The sequence below is a fragment of the Myxocyprinus asiaticus genome, chromosome 25 (genome assembly GCF_019703515.2).
Source record: "Myxocyprinus asiaticus isolate MX2 ecotype Aquarium Trade chromosome 25, UBuf_Myxa_2, whole genome shotgun sequence".
Lineage (NCBI taxonomy): Eukaryota > Metazoa > Chordata > Actinopteri > Cypriniformes > Catostomidae > Myxocyprinus > Myxocyprinus asiaticus.
The window spans coordinates 44,967,613-44,988,772 of record NC_059368.1 but is presented as its reverse complement, the minus strand read 5'-3'; the positions used below and the strand labels follow the sequence as shown (position 1 = coordinate 44,988,772).

At 38.7% G+C, this 21,160-nt stretch overlaps 1 pseudogene; it reads left to right on the top strand.

The window, feature by feature from the left end:
* The window catches only part of LOC127416016 (vesicular inhibitory amino acid transporter-like), a 50,581-nt pseudogene that overhangs the window by 8,531 nt on the left and 20,890 nt on the right, over positions 1 to 21,160 (top strand).

Below are 21,160 nucleotides of genomic sequence, written 5' to 3'. Positions count from 1 at the left end.
AACTTCCCCCCGAACAAAACAAACAGAAAAAAGAAAAATGTGTGCATTAACCCCGCGCATGAAAGCGCCAACCGGCGTCAATCCCTCAAAACTCAAAGAGTCCATGTACGCCTACGAGAGCCCCCGCGACAACTTTGCCATCGGATTGTTCCATTTTGCCTCACAAATTTGTAAGGCAAAATTACATAACATCAAATATTTTGAAAAACAAACCACAGCCAATAGGTAGAATAAACAATGAGAATGTATAGACTCATTTACTGAACTGTCTCGAAGGTGTGTTCCTTCACAAAACAAATTCCAGCCGATTTAAAGCCATTCAGTTTCCTCGGTCAGACAAACGAATCTTCAGTGAGCCAGCAGATGAGTGCAACAGATGACATAATCATTCCAGTGTCCCACAAAAATACTCCACAAATCATACTCCAGCCAACAGGAGGCATAAGCACAATGAAATTACAGATTCATCCATAACTGTCCCGAAGTAGTGTTATTTAACAAAACAAGCTCCAACCACTAGGCAGAACCAGCACAAAAGGAAATGAAACACGCATCCTGGTTCCTCGGATGGTCAAGATTCAATTCACTTGGATGCCACATAAAAGGATATCCCATGACTTACACAGTCCGTCAACTTTATGAAAGACATCCTTTGTGTGGGCATGTAGATATTTTGCGGTCATCCGTAGTGTCTATTCTCAATCTGGCCGGGAACCTCATTGTAAATGTGATCTTCCATCAATGCAAAAGTTTCTTTAAGGAATAGTGTTAATCCACAAAACAAAACAAACACCAGCTGCTCGGTGGAGCCAACACAAAAAGAAACAAAAATGGCACCCAGCTTCCTCTGAAAGCCAGAGTATGTACAATGAGTCAATCCACTCACAAGAGAAACACCCAATGGTTACTCACCCATTGTATCTATAAAAGACATTGCCTGATTGGGACATGTAAATACTTTGCAGCTGTCCTAGGTGTTTATTTTCAGTTTGGCCGGGAACATCAAAGCAAAAGTTATCTTCCGCTGATGTAAGAGTTTCTTACATTCCTTGAACCGATCGCGTTTCACTCTTGTCGAGTTCGCAAAGTCCGGAAACAAGAAAATATTGTGATTCTTCCAAGAAAGCTTTCCTTTGCTCCTCGCCTGGCGCAACACGAGATCTTAATCTGGCCAGAATCGATCAGGGCCTTTCTCCTTCAGCGGATCTGTGAGCTGGGACTCTGTGAGCTCGCTCGACCTCACCATATCTCTGCCCTCTTCATGCTCAGGAATTCCCACAATTCGAACGTTATTCCTGCGGCTTCTATTCTCAAAATGTTAAAGCTTTTCAAGAACACATTCCAAATCAACTTTGGTCACGAGCGGATTAACGGCTAATTCCCTCTCTGATGACTCCAAATAATCGATTCGTCTCTCAACATCTGTCACTCTTGTGACTAACTCAGAGAATTTTTTTTCCATCGCCGTAATCGATCAACGTATTACAGCGAGATCCTCCAAGTCCGCAAGTACTTTCGTCAACATCACCGACATGTTGGACAGTTGACGCTGAATTTCTTCTCCCACTGCTCCATCCAAATCCAGTCCCCGGTCCATAGGCCTGTCTGGGCTTTCATCTTGAACAAGTAAGTGTCTTTTAATGTCTCCAGAGCCTGATGATTTTGACTTCTTTGCCATGTTTACTTCAAACAGCAAATGTGTAATTGGGTGTATCGAATTTCACCGGATTATATCATGAAAATAATTTTAAAAATTAGCAAAGTGCGCACAGCTGTCTCTCACACGTCTGCCCTTCGCATGGCGTCATGTGGGACCAACACATACGCACACACACACACACACACACACACACACACACACACACTTGAAGCCAAATATAATTAAACAGAGAAAAGTCTTGCACAAAAAAAATATTATGTATCCAGATCAGATCAAGTGAAAGCCTGTTACAGGCTAAGTGAACCAAACAGATCATTCATATAATCGCGGTGTGTGTGTCTGTGTGTTTTGAGAAGACTGCGGCTGCACGAGGGCTAGTCAGAAACATAACTTTTCTTTCTCATGCATTAAAATCAGAGAAAGCTTTTTTTTTTAAATGACACAAAAATGACAATAATATAATGATGAAATCTATAGTTGTTGCTTAACAGTTACAGGGCTGTTAAGTGACAGATAGTTAGCCTCATTTGACAATGCAATCAATAAATTATACAGTAGTTACATACCTGAAGCAGCCGAATCATGGCGTTGAAGTGCTGATGCCAGCGTGGATGTTTTACTTCTTTTTTCAAATGTCCATTTCAATATTCTAATAAATCTCCTCACCAAGACAAGTGCACACCTATGAACCGTCTGTCTAAAGTATAGTAATCAAGGTAATTACAACCAAAAGTTCAAATCTCATTGGCTAGATCAAATGTAACTTCTTATCGACGATTGGCCAGTTTACATATCAGTCAGTCTGAGTGGGCGGTTCTTGTGAGGAGCGAATTAATGTAAAAGAAGACACTGTTTGATGTGCAGCAACAGAACAGAGGTTCTAAAGGATTTTGTTTTACTGTGCGCATGAAAACTCGGTGATTAGTACAATGTTATAAAAACATTTTCCTGAAACATCCCGGGCTTAAGCCCAGTAAGCCCAACCCTAGCGCCGCCCCTGCTAATGATCACACAGCTCATTATCACTTGCTTAATTCATCCTTCTGCTTTAATTTATAGTACAATGTGTCTCTTTCTCATCACCCATATGTCTCACTTTCTGTGGATCCTCTTAAACTTACTCTGTTTCCAAACTTACCGAGCTTGTTTCTCCATTAACAGGCATTTAAAAGTAGCAGTGCATTCAGACAAGTAAACATTTTTTGGAAGCAATATATAAATCACAAAAGGTTAATTACATTCTTGTAGAAGTTTTGCCAGTAAATAATTTTTTGGATGGCTCTTCAAAGCATGAAATAGATGTTTATTATCTGTCTGCTTTGTTTTATATCACAGCCCAGGATAGTCACTATTTAAGGGTTTGATACTGTGTGCGTTCTTGTGGTGCCATTAGCCAATCAGCTTTGTCATGATGTCACTTTTTTGTGGCTCCAGAGTGATTAGTTACATGGCATTTACAGCTCAGATGACTGGCTCATAAAAAGTGCCCAGAACTGAGTGCCTATGAGCAAAGATGGCAGCAAGCAGTTGTGTACATTTAGGGCTGCATGCTCCAGTCAAGCAACTGCCATTAAGATGAATGGTATGATGCTAACAGATCGAAAACTCCAGATATTATAGATCTTTTTCATTTTAGCATTGTAGGTTTACATTATAAGCTGACGATGTGATATTATAATAAGCACTGAAATGACTTATTACTCAGCTCCTTGTAATACTGGATTCTGATGATTTCTCAGTAACAACCATAAAATCCACATATCAGACCGGTCATCCGGGTATTGCAAGTCATCTTTCCTGCTTCTCGTATCACTGTGCGATCTCTACGTGTGAGCTAATAAAATAATTGACGCTTTGATAATTTCTGCCTCCCTGGTTACGGTCACTTGCTCTGACAAGCTCTGCAGAACTCCCCATAGCAATGAATGGGAGATTGCCGTGAATGGCGTGGGTTTTGGCTAAATATTCTCATGAACGGAATGGATAATATTATTAAGTGGGCTGGAATGTAGAGTGATATTGTAAAGCATATTTATCTGATGTTTTTTTATAAAATAAATTATTAAATGACAGTAATTTGATTGAAAACTCTGCAGACTGTGAATCAGAGTTGAGGCAAATGATCATCACAGTCACATAAAATGAGAAAAGCATCACCTGATAGCGATTACAAACCTCATAACATTAGTGTAAGTGAAAAGAACTGCTTATAACGTCTTATAACACACTCATTTTGATGCTGTGAACTGTTTATTCACTATCACCTGTACTAAGACCTGAATCAATACGTAATTGAATTAATGTTAGGTTATTAGCTTTAATTTACTTTGGAGGAAATGTAAGTGTCCTCGCTGATGTTATACATGCTCATTTGGGGATGAGGAATGACACACTTTAATCCATAACATGCTCCTCTCAATATTTACCTATTGTTTTAAAAAGAATGAAAAAACACTGCATGTCCTCTCTATGTGCCTCGTGTCACTATTACAAGTGACCCAGCAGCAATGTTTTTTAATTTTTGGGGATCATTTCGATAAGATCACGCTTAAAATGACTCACATTACTCCCATAGGCCCTCATTGTAAAAATGCAAAAGCATGTCAGAGTAATGGCAGCCCGGCAACAGTTGCTAAGACAGGATTGGTCAGAAATGCTTTTAAGGCAGGGCTTAGCGAAGGGTCAGTTTCAACTCAAATCAATGTTTCATGTCCATTTATTTATTTATTTGGCAAGTTGTCTTGTAATAAGCTGGACAATGAGGAGTCAGATGTTCATTAATTATAAAATAAACACCAACAGAACTCTAACGCAAACCAGAGGTGAATTTCAGCTGTTCAGTGACGCCTTTCTTCTCACATAACTACATAATTTCAATACAAATCAATATTTTATGTCCATGTATTTATTTATTTGGTTAGTAGCTGTGTAATAAGCGGGATAATGTAGAGTCAGCTGGTTGTTATCGCAAAATGAACCCCTTCAGACTGATACAAGTGTTGTCCGCTTCGCGTCGGGGACTTGATTGCCCTGTTGGGGTATATTTTGTGTTAACAACAGGCTGACTGTACATTATCCCTTAAATAACACACACAAATGTTGGCCGAAAGAGTCTTAATTAAATTGAAAAAATATATATATTTTATTTTTTTACCTCTATCTCCAGCTCATCACAATACTTTACTGTTTTGCAGAAGCCTTTATTTTGGGAGCACATCTATCATGTCAGAAATGCTGACTAGGTACAGTAGGCAGCTCTGCTGAAAATAAAAAAACATAAAAAAAAAAAAAAAACATTTAAACCACCATAAGCTGGTCTTCTGGGGCCTGATGAATAAACATTGCTTACGCACAAATTGGGATTTATAAAAAATAAACTTGCCGTAAATATGTGGGCATCGTTCGAACTCTTTAACTGGTGTGTGTAAGTTGGCATCTTCGGATGGACAAGTAATAAACTGAACAGACTGATTCCAAACTCTGCTTTTCTTTTAATGCACCACAGTTAGAATAAAAAAGTATAGAGTTAAGCACTCGAATAAAAAGCAATCATTATCCAGTGATATATTATTGAATTAAGTTTACATAACTAATTAAAGGCATTAAATTCTAACTGTAAATAGGACACATTGGTAATGGATTCTGCTTTTCCCATGGTATTATACGAAGGAAGCGTGTTGTTAATGACAGCGAGGATTTCTTGGCTTGTGATATTTTCGATTCCCCAAAGCTTGGAATTGTGTTGTAAATTACAGAAAACACAATCAGAGTTAAAAGACAGCATCTGAATAAAGCTAAATCTGTGATGCACACTTCAGACTTGTGTCTGACTGATGAGGAATGGTCTGCTGAAAAAGACGGTGTACTGACAGACATTGCTGGATACATACCGTCATTGAACCGACAATAATATTGGAAAGACTGGTCAGTCGCTGGATAGATCTCATCGAAAACACTGTACAGCTGCACACAGCAGCATTCCACAACATGCCCCACTTCATTCCTACCTGAATCACAATAATAATGACATTTATGGTAAAAAAAAAATGGGTTGACTTTTCTTTAGCTAAAATCGCTGTATACTTATCAAAATTCGAAACACTGCCCCCCATGGCCAAAGCGGTAAGTGTTGTTGGGCATATGGGCACGTGTGAGCTCCATTTTCTGGGTGTAATGTCCACGTAGGGGCACTAAAAGCAAGATAAGAAGAGAAGAGAGTTGAAGCGAGTTGTTTTCAGCTGTACAGGCATCAATACAGTGAAGAGAAATGCCTGTTTTATAAAGTCTACCTCCCAACCATTAGTGGAGTAACAAATGTAATGTTAGAGGTAAAAATGCAACGTCCGAATCATGCTCAACACTAATTATGCGATAGAGATTACCCTCTAATCTCATAGCGGGATATGAAACTTGGTCTCCCCCGCTACTGACACGACGCACTTCCAAGTGCGCCACAGGGGTAAGCAATCAAACTTGAGCCGATGCAAACATATCTGATGAGAGATGACAGCGGTCCGTGAGTCGGCATAATGTTGCCAATCCTAGTTTACTGGAACTTTCAGAAACAACATGCCAACCTCCTGTGTGATCGTATTGCCTGTTCAGCAGTATTTTTAGTTTAAAAGCTTTCATGTTTTATTTTTGTGATCTGATGATGTCAGACAATTGTGTTTTACACTGCAAAAATATTTTTCTTGGTTCTTTTTAAAACACACACACACACACACACACACACACACACACACACAAATCATACTTTTTAAGGATCCACTATTTTTTATAAAATAAATATGCATACAACAAGCAAACATTATTTGGGGTAATAATAATACAATATTCTCTGAAAACCTCTTAGAAAATAAAGTTTATCAGGTAAATGATCTTGTTTAAACACTCAAAATAATATTTTAGTCTGTTTCTAAGATTTATACATTTCATTGTCATAACAAAATTCCATCCAATTGAATTGTGTAATGTTTACAAAATCAAATTAATAAAACTTCTTTAAAAGTAAATATTTACTTTTATTTGATTAAAAATGATTAAATTCAATTGAACAGTGAAAATTATTAAAATATATATATATATATATATATATTTTTTTTTTTACTTTTTTTTTTTATTTTTTTTTGAGTAAAGGATGTTTAGCTTCTCGTACTGTTAAACTCAGTAGTATTACTTGTCTGGATGGCAATATGCATATGGTAAAGATATGCAAATGAGGTTACGCAGAGTAAAAACATGCCTTGTAAACTTCACATATTGTTATTTTGGGGAGGCAGGGTGGGTAATAAAGCTTGTGCATGTACATATAATCTTCCACTAACTGTAAATTTTAAAGTGAAAGGAATGACAAACATTGCACGGATTCTAGCATACTTAAGGTTTTATACATCTGAAAACTTTTGTGTGTACTGTATGCAAAATCTGCCTTTTGTGCCTACACAAAAATCTACGCCAAGTTTTAAACATGAGCCTCCTGGTCTTAGCTGGTTTAAGCTGAAAAGTGCCCAAACCCCTCTAAAACAAGCCAACAGACCAGGCTGGGAGACCAGCTAAGACCAGCAAATCATCTTAGGCTGGTTTAAGCTGTTTTCTTCAGCACGGCTTAGAACAGATCATCCATCAGTTTTGAAGAGTCTCTCTCTCTCTCTCTCTCTCTCTCTCTCTCTCTCTCTCTTTTCTCTCTCTCTCTCTCTCTCTGCATCATATCTTTCTCTGTCTCTGATGGGAATGAACGGCTGTTGTCTGTTCAGGAGACATACAGCCATTAGGACCCTGAGCGAAAATGCAAGCGCTGCTTATCTTTATTCATTGTGTCTAACACAAAGCAATTTACCAACAATTACAGTCAAAGATAAAATATCTGTCACTGAGCGTCTCTTTAGAGCAGATTGTGACTTCATTAGTGGAGGGGTGTGTGAGAGGGTGTGATTTTATTACTCCTGTCTGCTGTACGGGTGTGTGTGTGTGTGTGTGTGTGTGTGTGTGTGTGTGTGTGTGTGTGTGTGTGTGTTTGTGACATCTCTCCTAGATGTCTTCATATGAATGTGAGACTAGCACCAACACTGCATGTGCCTAGACGAACATAATATTGCTCGGAGGTTGTTCTTCAGTAGCTCAGGAGACTTAATGGAGTTCTCATGTGGTAAGTAATGGGTTCTGATGTGGTAAGAACAACATGAAGCAAGTAAATGATGACAGAGACATTAGAATTTTCAGTTTTGTGACTTTCTTTGTGTGTGTGTGTGTTTTTGTGCAGGGTATCTTTGTGCTGGGTCTGCCATATGCCCTGCTGCAGAGTGGATATGTGGGTCTGCTGCTGCTTATATTTGCCGCGGTTATCTGCAGCTACATGGGTAAGATCCTGGTGCCCTGTCTGTATGAGGAGAACGAGAGATGGCATTCAGTCTGTGTGATACACACCTACGAGGACATCGCGAACACCTGCTGCAGGCACACCTGCCCCTGCGTCGGAGGCAAGGTGGTGAACAGCGCACAGCTGGTGGAACTGGTGATGACCAGTATCCTTTACCTGGTCGTCAGTAGCAACCTGATGTGTCACAGCCTCTTTTTCCTCCCTCTGACCCCTGCGACCTGCTCTGCCATCACCTTTCTGACCCTAGTGCCCTGCATGCTTATCTGTGACCTGAGGGTGGTGTCACGCCTGAGCCTCTTCTGCTCATTGGCTCAGTTCCTCATCACCTTCATTTTGACTGGCTACTGCCTCCGTCAGTCACCGCAGTGGGCACAAAAGTAATTGTCACAAACAGCCTTGTGTTTTTCCCTCACCTTCAGTTCAGTTTCAGTGACTGTTTAGTTTTCCCCTTGTTCATGGACTACATTTCCAGTATGCACCTTTTTGATTACACTCACCTGCCCTCCATGTTCCCTGTTCCCTCATTAATCATCTGTGTATATATACCCTCTTTTTTCCTTCACTCATTTTCAGTTCTTGTTCTTATGTTAAGCTGTAGCATTTATGTATATATGATGTGTAGTTCTTTTGTATTCTTCCATGTTTAATGAATTACCTTCCTCCTTGCTATCATTAAAAGAAGCTGCGATTAGATCCTAAGCCTCTTTCCTAAAGAATCACCACCACGTTACAGTAATGTTGGTTAAGTTACGCAAAAAATGACTTCTGTAAAACTGATATCTGATAACACTATTACTACATGAAAAAGTTTACTTTTTTACTTTTAAGTAACTTTCTAAAACCCCTAATAACACTTTTCACAGAAATGTTTTTGTTTTTCCACCCAATGGATTCAAATAATGTCTTTATTTCCTCCTGGTCCATTTTCACACGCAAGTCATTCAGCACAACTTGCTCTCCTTTACACTGAATCATTAGGGTGTGCCAGTTCTTCACTTTTAATATTTTATACATAAATAATAGGGCTGACGACTTAACGTGTTAGTTTAGTATGCTTATTTTTTTATTTATTTTTTTAAGTGATGAATTAAATAATTTATGCAATTAATCATGTCCCCTGACCATGCATACATTTCCTAATTTTCAATGATATGAAATAAAACAATATATTAACTTCTAAAGCCACTTTAATAATACATGTATAATGAATTAATACAAATAAATTGAAATATAATGATAAATAAATACAAATTCATTATCTAATGTAAGATTTATACACATTTGGTAAAAAAAAAGCATAATAAACAAATAAAAATATGGTTTTATATATATATATATATATATATATATATATATACAGTACTGTGCAAAAGTCTTAGGCACAAAAGATGTTTAACAAAGCATCAGTCATAAGATGGTTATTTATATCTTCAGCTTTAGTGTGTCAATAGGAAAAATACATTTTACACTCCAAAATATTCCTTTTGTAAATAGAATAGAATAGATTAGAAGAACAAGGAGCCCTGCAACAGATGGCATGGCCCCCAAAGAGCCCCACTGAACATCGAGTCAGTCTGGGATACATGAAGAGACAGAAGACTATCTATCCTAAATAGATAGAAGAACTTTGGTGAATTATCCAAGAAGATTGGAACATCCTATCTGCCAACAACCAAGAAAAACTGTGTCCAGGTGTACCTAGGAGAATTGGTGCTGTTTTAAAGGCAAAGGCGGTCACACCGAATATTGATTTAGCTTTTTTTATGTTTACTGGACTTTGTATGACGTTAATTGATAAATAAAAAATACTGATGGCATTATTTTTGAAGACATCCTCACTATGCAACATTTTTCACAAGTGCCTAAAACTTTTGCACATTACTGTGTGTATATATATATATATATATATATATATATATATATATATATATATATATATATATATATACAGGGTTGGGGAGTAACAGAATACATGTAACGGGATTACGAATTTAAAATACGAAATATAAGTAACTATATTTCACTACAGTTACAAATTAAATCATTGGTAATTAGAATACAGTTACATTCAAGAAGTATTTTGATTACTGAAGAGATTACTTTGCATTTTATTGTCATTTGTTTCATTAAATATTTAGTTCTTTCAGATGGAAAACATTTATACATATAAATGATGTGATCCAAAGTGCATTTGAACAGCGGTGAAACACTTTCTTATGATGTGACATTCATACGAGCAGACAGAGAAGAACGTTTGAAGTAAGTTTGGAGCTGAAGAAATAGAAATAAACCTTGTGTAAATTGTCAGTTTACGCTAAGATAAAATGCTATTTCTAGCCATTTTACATGCACATGTTACCAGGCACAATCATATTTTTTTACCAAGAAATTCACGTTGGATCATAATTAATTTTTTTCTAGTAAGACCTTTGATATTAGGGCAACATTTTTATTTTTGATAATAATTTTTGTCTATAAATCTAAAAATCCTTAAAACAAGATCAATTTGATTTATCTTGTTTTAGAAACATCACTGCATAAGATATTTATATTTTTCAGAGAATGTATTTTTAATATGTGTATTTTGTCTTACTGTACTGGCAGAGTTTTTATAGTCAAAACAAGTGAAAAATCTACCAGTGCTGAAGAAGTAATCCAATTTATTTAGAATACGTTACTGACCTTGAGTAATCTAATGGAATACGTTGCAAATGACATTTTACAGCATGTATTCTGTAATCTGTAGTGAAATACATTTCAAAAGTAACCCTCCCAACCAGTAGCGGTTTTAACCACCACACAAATCACGCAATTGCGTGGGGCCCCGGATGTCGGGGGGGGGGGGGCCCCCGCCCCGGTAGGAAAGCTCCGCAAAAAATGCTTGAGGGGTGACATGTTGTTCTGGGTACACACGCGAATACACTGTTGTCAGCGCTCTTAGAGCGGTTCACATTAGAAGCCGCTGGGGTCGGGACAGCTGAGTTTTTTTTTAAGTAGGGTTCAGGTTTGTAATTGATGAAAAATATATAGGCTATCCAAAATTGTTTCACACACGCACTCTCACTCACAGACATGAGTTAGGGGCTGTTCACACCGAATGTGTTTTTGCCTGCTTCTGTTCTGTTTTGCCATTGTTTTCCTGTGTAAACACGCTGGACGAACATCCATACCTGCTGCACCGCGTCTCGCTGTTTCTTCAGTGTCTCCCGGAGGACTGGCACATTTTTAGACACTGTGTCAAGTTAATAAGAGCTTCAGGTTTCAAAAATGCATGTCGAGACACCTGCAGGGTTTTTTTTAGCACAGGTTTAATGTTCTGAACAAGTTCAGGTTGCAAAGAGGGGATTGTTACAATTATTTCAGATTGTTCTGCAACAAGTAAATTTCAGCGCTTGACAAACGGCAATGTTTTATTTCCTTTTGCTCTAGTGTGCTGAGGGGCCGCCATGCTTTGTATGTTTATTGTTAGTTATGAATGTTGCCTACAATGCTTACATAAAATACAGCCTCAGCGTCAGAATATAAGCTCCAGGTGAAAGTAAAGTAAAGACAGGAATATATTATATTATATTATATTATATAACAAATCCTCAAAGTAATAATAATACTGTATCATATTATAATGGCAAACTGGACAACAATAAATACTTGTTGGGTTATAAAATTAATAAATAACAACTGAATTCCAAAATGTTACTGGTGAAGTAGTTGGTTTTGCACACCCTGTTCAAAAAATTTGTTTTGTATAAATGTATGTAGGTAAATATAGCTTTTTTTATTACTGTATTGTGGAAAAACTGGAAAACATGTATTAATTATCTTATTTCATTAAACATTTTGAATATACTTGGCTACAATGGTTGATAGGATGAATTTAAAATTATGATTTAAAATACATTTTATGTAATTTTTTAAGCAAACATTTTCCAAATGGGGCCCCAGCTTGGTCGGTTGCTTGGGGCCTCAGAAATTGTAAACCTGCCCCTGCTCCCAACCCTGTATATATATATATATATATGTATGTATATATATATATATATATATATATATGTATATGTATATATATATATATATATGTATGTATGTATATATATATATATATATATATATATATATATATATATATATATATATATATATACCATTTTAATATATCATATTATAAATATGATTTTGTATTATATTTAATACATTATAAATATAAAATGGTATTTTTTTGGTGGGTTTCTCAACAAATATTGATATATGCAATCAATTTGATTAATTAATTTGTATGTCACAGAATTATTTCAATTAAAAAATGTAATCAATTGAAAGTACTAGTAAAGAATATTAGTTCAGAAATATTTGTAACCCAAGTATGTAATTGAAAGTCAGTAACTGTAATCTGACTACTAAAAGTTACAATGTAATCCATTACACTAATGTTTGACAATAAGTATTTAGATAGCAGTAACTAATTATTTTGTAATGGTGTAACCCCTAACTCTGGCCAATAGGCAGACTGAGTGCAGTCGCAGTGGATTTTGACGGGTTCCAGGTTGCAGTGGGGGTGATCATCTTCAGTTACACATCACAGATCTATCTGCCCACACTTGAGGAGAGCATGATGGACAGGCAGGACTTCAGCAGCATGATGGATTGGACTCACGCACTGGCCTGCATACTGAAGACAGCTTTCTCTGTCGTGGCCTTCATCACATGGTGTACCAAAGAGGTACACTTCACTTAAAACATGATCCAACATGATGTTTCGATCTAAATAAAATGTGTGAAAAAAATGGTTTACAACAAATGTTGGCCCCAGAAAGTATTTGGACAAGTAAGCAACACTTTCTATTCAAAAATAAAAAAAATATTGCATCTGATAATTAAGTAAATAAAGTAGCATTTATTTTAAAGATAGCACAAACACATTGTTTAAGTAAAACTTTTCACAAAAACAAGTTTCTTTGGATTCTATTTTTTAAAACAAATGCATCTAGGTCTATTGTTCAGAATTATGACAAAAAGTCCATATATGTCTGTAACGGGGGTAAAATGGGCAAGGAGGAGTTGGGAACCGTCTGAACAATCAAAGTAATATTTAATTAAACAAAAAGACACAAACACAAACACATGGCAGCTGTTGGGGGGGGGGGAGGTTTTGCCCTTCTGGCTGCACCTGCTGGCAGACTTTTCCCCACCTCTCTAGAGCTGGGGAGAGAGACAAGGGGAGGGGGAAAAAAAAAAAAGAAAAGAGGAGAGGAGAGGGAAAGGGCAAGGCAGAGGAACAGTGAGAGAGAGAGAGGAGAGAGAGAAAAAAAATTGCTCCCCGGTCCTCGACCACTCCTCCACCCTCTGGCGGACGACAGCCACTCCTCCAACAGGTGGACCGGAGCGAGTCCTCCAACCCCTGGTGGATGGAACGTCCCTCCACGTTCTGGCAGCGGGTAGAGAGCCCCTCCACCCCTGGCAGCGGCTCCATCACTCCAGGCGGCCGGCAGCGAGCCCCTCCTCCCCTTGCAGACGGCGGCCGATCCTCCGCATCCAGGCGGCCAGCAGCGACTTCTCAATCCCCCGGCAGACGGCCGCAGCTGCTCCTTTGGGCGGACGGCAGTGGCGAGGTCTCCACAACAGCGCATCCCTCCTCCTTCCCAGGTTTTGGGACCAATGTAACAGGGGTAAATTGGGCAAGGAGGAGGTGGGAACCGGCAGAACAATCAAAGTAATATATAGTGAAACAAAAAAACACAAACACACACACACACACATACACACGGTAGCTGTGTGTGGCTCTCCCTCTCTCCCAAACTGCCGCATCTGGCTGCATTTATCCCTCTCCTCGGCTGATTAGCTCGATTGGGGGCCGGGCGTGCATAGTCACGGCCCCGCCCTCCTCCTCGTCACAATGTCCATAGTTAATAAAATGAACAACACCTGTGGTGACTCTGCTAAAATCTCTAGCAGCATTTGTTTGCAGATGCAATTTGCTTTAATATTTTGTTACCTAATGCAGTGACATTTTTAAGTGTGCCTTAAGTGTCCAAGTACTTCTGGGGACCACTTTATATAGGCAGCAGGTAATCACAGTCATTCCGATATACAGGACAAAAGCATGATTGTGATATTGCTTTTAAACAACAGTTCAACAAACAAGTAAATAATAATAAATAACTCAAATTTCAGACAAAATTGGCAAGTTAGTTTGTGCATTTCTTCTCCACCAGTAAAAATAGTTCCAAAAAAATCTAAAGCATCAAACACAACTCCACTCTCTGCTGTGCTCTCATTCTGGTTTTGATCTACTGGTGTTTCTTTGGTAAACAAATCAGTGTTTTTTTTGTTGTTGTTTTTTTTTTTTTTTTGAATAAATTGTTCTCGTTCACTTTCATTTGTTTCATTGGTGAAATACTGTAGGATCGAGTAGCCCAGCAGAAGGAAATTAAGAAGAATTAAAACAGGATTTCACCAAGATGGCCTAGAGCACTGGAAATTCCTCAAAGCCATAAACCTAAGCTGACAAAATGGCTGCCTAATCTGGCCAATAAAACGAACAAAAGAAGATCTCAGAGGACCCCTTCTCGTACATGTAGAAATCAGGGAATCCCCTATGGCCCCTATGAGTTAGATCACACTCCCTGGAAACCCCGGGAAAAGCTAAGACACTCTCCTTTTGTCCTTCGATATAAACCCATTTGCTACACTTAAACTACACACATCAGATCATGAGGCATTGTGATCATTTCCTGCAAAAAGCATTTGAATCTATAACCTCTGACACAATCACAAAACTTACTTTACTGTAATCTTATCCTGTACATAATCTGCCAAAATGCCTAGAACTCTCATTCAAGGCTTAACCGGACAACATACCCTGACAATCATGTTTCTCATAACTTGTAATGTATTATCCATGTTGTAAAACCAATGAATTAACCATTATGATTGGTAATCAGATATTTTCGTGTTTTGTTACTTACACTTGGAATATTCATGAAAGTATGTCATATTTAGTATGTAAATTCTTGCTTGTTTACGTAGAGACGTATGTCTCTTTCACCGTTTTCAAGTTATAAAAGTTCATGATTAAAAATTGCCTTATTCTGAGCGGGAAACGGGAGTCTTCACAGATAAAGGCTCATAAATCACCAATCAGATGGAGTGACAGAAATTTCCATGTGCCTCCGAAAAGGCACTTCTGATTGGCACAGGACACCTTTGGGGAGTGGTCAATCTCAATGCCAAAACTCTCATACCAAGGAGGAACATCCCTTCTTCTCTTCTTCTTCGGCTCTCTTGCTTCTTCCACTTCCTCTGCAGCTCCTCATTCCTCTGCACTCTTGTCCTCATGGCTTGCAGCCTCTGTGCAATGTAGAAGTCCAGGAAGGCTTGGAGTAAAGCTCCGTGGAAGCCCTTCTCTTCTCTGTGCTACAACACACACGTGACGGTCCTCCCTGCAGAAGGCCTCATATCAAAGCCCTCATCATCCATCGACACAACAGACAACAAACTATACACGATCTTAACAGATGTCCAAAACATTGATGGAACTACCTGAACTATCTACAAAGAGCCAAAGAACCAAGCAATGCAAGGAAATACAATGGCATGCAAGTACATCTCCAGACTTTGCTGAAAGTGTCTCTCTAATATAATTTGAGTTACCCAATTGCAAATGGAGTTAGACTGAATTAAGTATTAATGGTTCTCAAGGCATTGTGTGCAGACTCCATAAAGTTCCTTTTCTCTGTATAGATAATTTCCATTCAAGTCACTCTTTCACTTTACTCACCAATTGTTTAATGTTTGTATGTGTTAGATACATTTTATATGTTCAGAATAGCAATAAAGTCTTGTTTGTATTCAAAGATAATTTGAGTGTGGTATACTTTGATATATAATCTCGTCACTTGATTTTTTCAATGATCCGACCCTAAAGCTATACCTAAAATATTTGTGATATTATTTTCAATAAGCCATGAGAATAATATTACTCCAATAAGTAAATTAATCATAATTCCCTTATTAAAGCTAATTCCTTACAATAGAAATTGTGAGCGGATACAACAAGACGTATTATGATTTTAATAGTGGAGAATTTTATTCAGACAAATAATCTAATCATTTGCCATTTATCTTTCTTATAATGGTTGTCAAACACTACTAATTCCATTATAAATAGACATACAGACAGTTTAATTTAATTCCTAACACACATACTGTTCCCCTACAATACTCAGGGAGAATTCACTTCTCAGTAAGAATGAATCGCACCCGATAAAAGCGGCGGTTATTTGCACGCGCTGTCTGCGCTGGTTTAGTGCCCCATTCACTAAAGGAATTCTGAATGAAGTGTAATCTATATTTAACCTAATTTACATAGAAAGGAGGCATGTTTGCACAGAAATGAATGAGAATGACTTCATTTAAAAACACAAGAGGCAGCACATTTCAGCGCAGATTGTGGGTGGCTAGTGGATAAGACACAGATTTTTGCATTGAAATCATCTTGATTCAGCTCTGCGTTTGGGTTCAACTGCATCTCTCTCCATGATTCATGTGTAGACAGAAAACTAGACCAAAATATGAACCCAGCAGTTAAGCTCTTGCATCTCCATCAGGGGAATCGTTCACTGGAGTACTATGTGGTGGAGTTTTGTGAGTTGGCTGATTTGGTTGACTTTAACGATGTGGCTCTTAAAGACTTCTTTAATTTTGGACTAAACGAGCCAATTAAGTCACTTATGCCTTATGGCAAAAGCCCATGGACCCTGGCCCAGCTTCTTGACCTGGCCTTGTTATTCAGTGGATCAGCCTTCACAGTAGGAATAATGGAGGAGTCCACGGTTCCTTCTTCCAAGTCTTCCACAGCTCCTTCTACCAAGTCTTCCATGGCTCCTTCTTCCAAGCCTTCCATGGCTCCTTCTTCCAAGCCTTCCATGGCTACTTCTTCCAAGCCTTCCACGGCTCCTTCTTCCAAGACTTCCATGGCTCCTTCCTCCAAGCCTTCCATGGCTCCTTCCTCCAAGCCTTCCACGGCTCCTTCTTCCAAGCCTTCCAAGGCTCCTTCTTCCAAGCCTTCCACGGCTACTTCTACCAAGCCTTCCATGGCTCCTTATTCCAAGCCTTCCACGGGCTCCTTTTTCCAGGCCTTCCACGTTCTCGCCCTCCAGGCCTTCCACTGCCAACGAGCCAATGCCTAAGCCTGCCATGGCCAATGAGCCAGTGCCCACACCTGCTACGGTCAACAAGCCAGTGCCCACGCATGCCACGGTCGACAAGCCAATGCCCACACCTGCTACGGTCCATGAGCCAACGCCCATGCCTGCCACGGTCAACGAGCTAGTTCCTGAAGCTGTGTCCATCCCAGAGCCAGCGTTTGAAGCCTCATCCATCCCTGAGCCAGCGTTTAAAGCCTCGTCCATCTCAGAGCCAGCATTTGAAGCCTCGTCTGTCCCAGAGCTAGCGTTACAAGACTCGTCCGTCCCAGAGCTAGTGTTGCAATATTTGTCCATCCCAGAGCTAGCATTGCAAGCCTTGTCCATCCCAGAGCTAGCGTTGCAAGCCTCGTCTGTCCCAGAGACAATGTTTGAAGCCTCGTCCGTCCCAGAGCTAGTATTGCAAGCCTCGTCCATCCCTGAACCAACTATGGCTCTGCCCCTCGAGACTCCCACAGCTCTGCCTTCTGAGCCTCCCACAGCAGTGCTTACGGCCATCCGGAAGAGGAGGAGAAAAAGGGCTCCTACTCCCTGTCACTGCCAGTGCTCACAACCACAGAGGCTGTTCCCCTGTCACTGTCAGTGCTCACAACCACGGAGGTCATTCCCCTATCACTGCCAGTGCCCATGGCCACGGAGGCCATTCCCCTGTCACTGCCTGTGCTCATGACCATGGAGGCCGTTCCCCTGTCACTGCTTGTGCTCATGACCACGGAGGCCGTTCCCCTGTCACTGCCTGTGCTCATGACCACGGAGACCGTTCCCCTGTCACTGCCTGTGCTCACAACCATGGAGGCCATTTCCCAGTCGCTGCCAGTGCTCCTGACCATGGTGACTCCGCCCTCTGAGTCTTCCACGACTCCGCCCACTCCTCCTCCAGTGGTCCCGTCCACTCCCCCAGAGATTCCTCCTCCTGAGTCTCAAGTCCCTGCTCCTCCTTCAGCACTGCCCGCTCCACATCCTCCTCCTGAGTCTCAAGTCCCTGATCCTCCAGCGGCTCCACCTGCTCCAGCTCCCCCTCCCTAACTCAAATCCCTGCACCTCCTGCGGCTCCGCCCACTCCGCCTCCGGCTCCTCCTGGGGCTCAACCCTCTGCTCCTCCTGCGGCTCTGTCCGCTCCACCTCTGGATCCTCCTCCTGAGACTCAAATCTCTGCAGCTCCGCCCGCTCCGGATCTGCCTCCGGCTCCACCTCCTGGGGCCTCTTCCCTAGAGACGCTCTTCCCAGTTCCGCCTGAGGCATCGCCCGCTCCAACGTGGGATTTACCCTGGCTCTGCCTCCTTCCCAAGGGTCTTCATTTCCTGAGCCTGCTCCCTTCCTGGAACCACCTCCCAAACCTTCAGATCCCTCTCCCTGCCTGGATCTGCCTCCCAAACCTCCGAACCCTGCTCCCTTCCTGGAGGCTCCTCCCTGGCCTCCTGATCATCCGCCCACAACTTCTTGGCCTCCTGACCATCCGCCAGCTTCATCATTTGAGTGTCGGGAGCTGCTCCTTTTTTGGGTGGTTCTGTCACGAACTATTCTGTGTTATCCTAGTGTTGTTTCTGTTTGTATTTGTCTTCTTCTTGATTAAACTTTGCATTTGGGTTCAACTGCATCTCTCTCCATGGTATCTTGTGTTGACAGTATGGAAGCCAGTTTTTGCCACGGTAGAATAAAAAATGGGATTCTTCAAGTCATTATAATCAGATATCAAGTCATTATTATTGATAGTATCAATGAGTAACTTTCTCAAAATAATGACTTAGTATCTCATAATAATGACTTTGTATCTCATAATAATGACTAAGGATCTCATATGAATGACTTATCTCAATAATGACAAATCTCATGACTAAGGATCTCATATGAATGACTTATTATCTCAATAATGACATATCTCATAATAATGACGTTGTATCTCATAATAATGACTTACTATCTCATCATAATGACTTTTGTATCTTATAATAATGACATTGTATCTCATAATAATGACTTTGTATCTCATAATAATGACTTAGTATCTCATAATAATGACTTTGAATCTCATAATAATGACTAAGGATCTCATATGAATGACTTATCTCAATAATGACATATCTCATGACTAAGGATCTCATATGAATGACTTATTATCTCAATAATGACATATCTCATAATAATGGCGTTGTATCTCATAATAATGACTTTTGTATCTTATAATAATGACATTGTATCTCATAATAATGGCTTTGTATCTCATAATAATGACTAAGTATCTCATAATAATGACATATCACATAATAATGAATTATTATCTCATAATAATGACTTTGTATCTTTTAATTATGACTAAGTATCTCATAATAATGACGTATCTCATATGAGAAATAATAATTACTAAGGATCTCATATGAATGACACATTATCTCAATATGACATATCACATAATAATTACTTATTATCTAACAATAATGACTCATCTCATAATAAAGACTCATAATCTCATAATAATGACATTGTATCTCATAATAATGACTTTGTATCTCATAATAGTGACTTTGTATCTCATAATAATGACTAAGTATCTCATATGAATGACTTATTATCTCAATAATGACGTATCTCATAATAATTATGTTGCATCTTATAATAATTACTTATTATGTCATAATAATGACTGAGTATCTCATAATAATGACGTATCTCATTATAATGACTTTGTATCTCATAATAATGACTTTGTATCTCATAATAATGACTTAGGATCTCATATGAATGACTTATTATCTCAGTAATGACGTATCTCAAAATAATGACAGTGTATCTCATAGTAATGACTTATTATCTCATAATAATGACTTTTTTATCTTATAATAATGACTAAGTATCATAATTATGATGTATCTCATAATAATGACTTTGTGTCTCATAATAATTACTAAGGATCTCATATGAATGACATATTATCTCAATATGATGTATCTCATAATAATGACTTTTGTATCTTTATAATAATGACTAAGTATCTCATAATAATGACATATCTCATGATAATGACTTATCTCATAATAATGAGAAACTTTCTCAAAACACTGACTAAGTATCTCAAAATAATTACTTTGTATCTCATAATAATGACCAAGTATCTCATAATAATGACATTGTAACTCAAAATATTGACTTTTGTATCTCATAATAATGAGATTATGGCGACACTTCCTCCTCCTCCTCCTCCTCCTGGTCAGCCAGCTCCTCCCACGTCACCGGCTCGACCTTCACCCCCTGCGAAACCATGGTCAAGGGGAACCTCAAACCCTCCGACTCTGCCTAGACCCTCCGAGCCCTGGACTCCGCCTTGGCCCTTCATTCCCTCTGTATCTCATAATTATGTCATATCTCATAATTATTACATTGTATCTCATAATAATTACTAAGGATCTCATATGAATGACACATTATCTCAATATGACGTATCACTTAATAATTACTTATTATCTAATAATAATGACTCATAATCTCATAATGACTTACTGTCTCATAATAATGACTTACTGTCTCATAATAATGACTTAATGTCTCATAATAATGACAAAGTATCTCATATGAATGACTTATTATCTCAATAATGACGTATCTCATAATAATGACTTTGTATCTCATAATAAGGACTAAGGACCTCATATGAATTACTTATTATCTCAATAATGATGTATCTCATAATAATTATGTTGTATCTTATAATAATTACTTATTATGTCATAATAATGACTGAGTATCTCATAATAATGACGTATCTCATAATAATGACTTTGTATCTCATAATAATGACTAAGGATCTCATATGAATGACTTATTATCTCAATAATGACGTATCTCATAATAATGATATTGTATCTCATAATAATTACTAAGGATCTCATATGAATTACATATTATCTCAAGATGGCGCCGAGTATG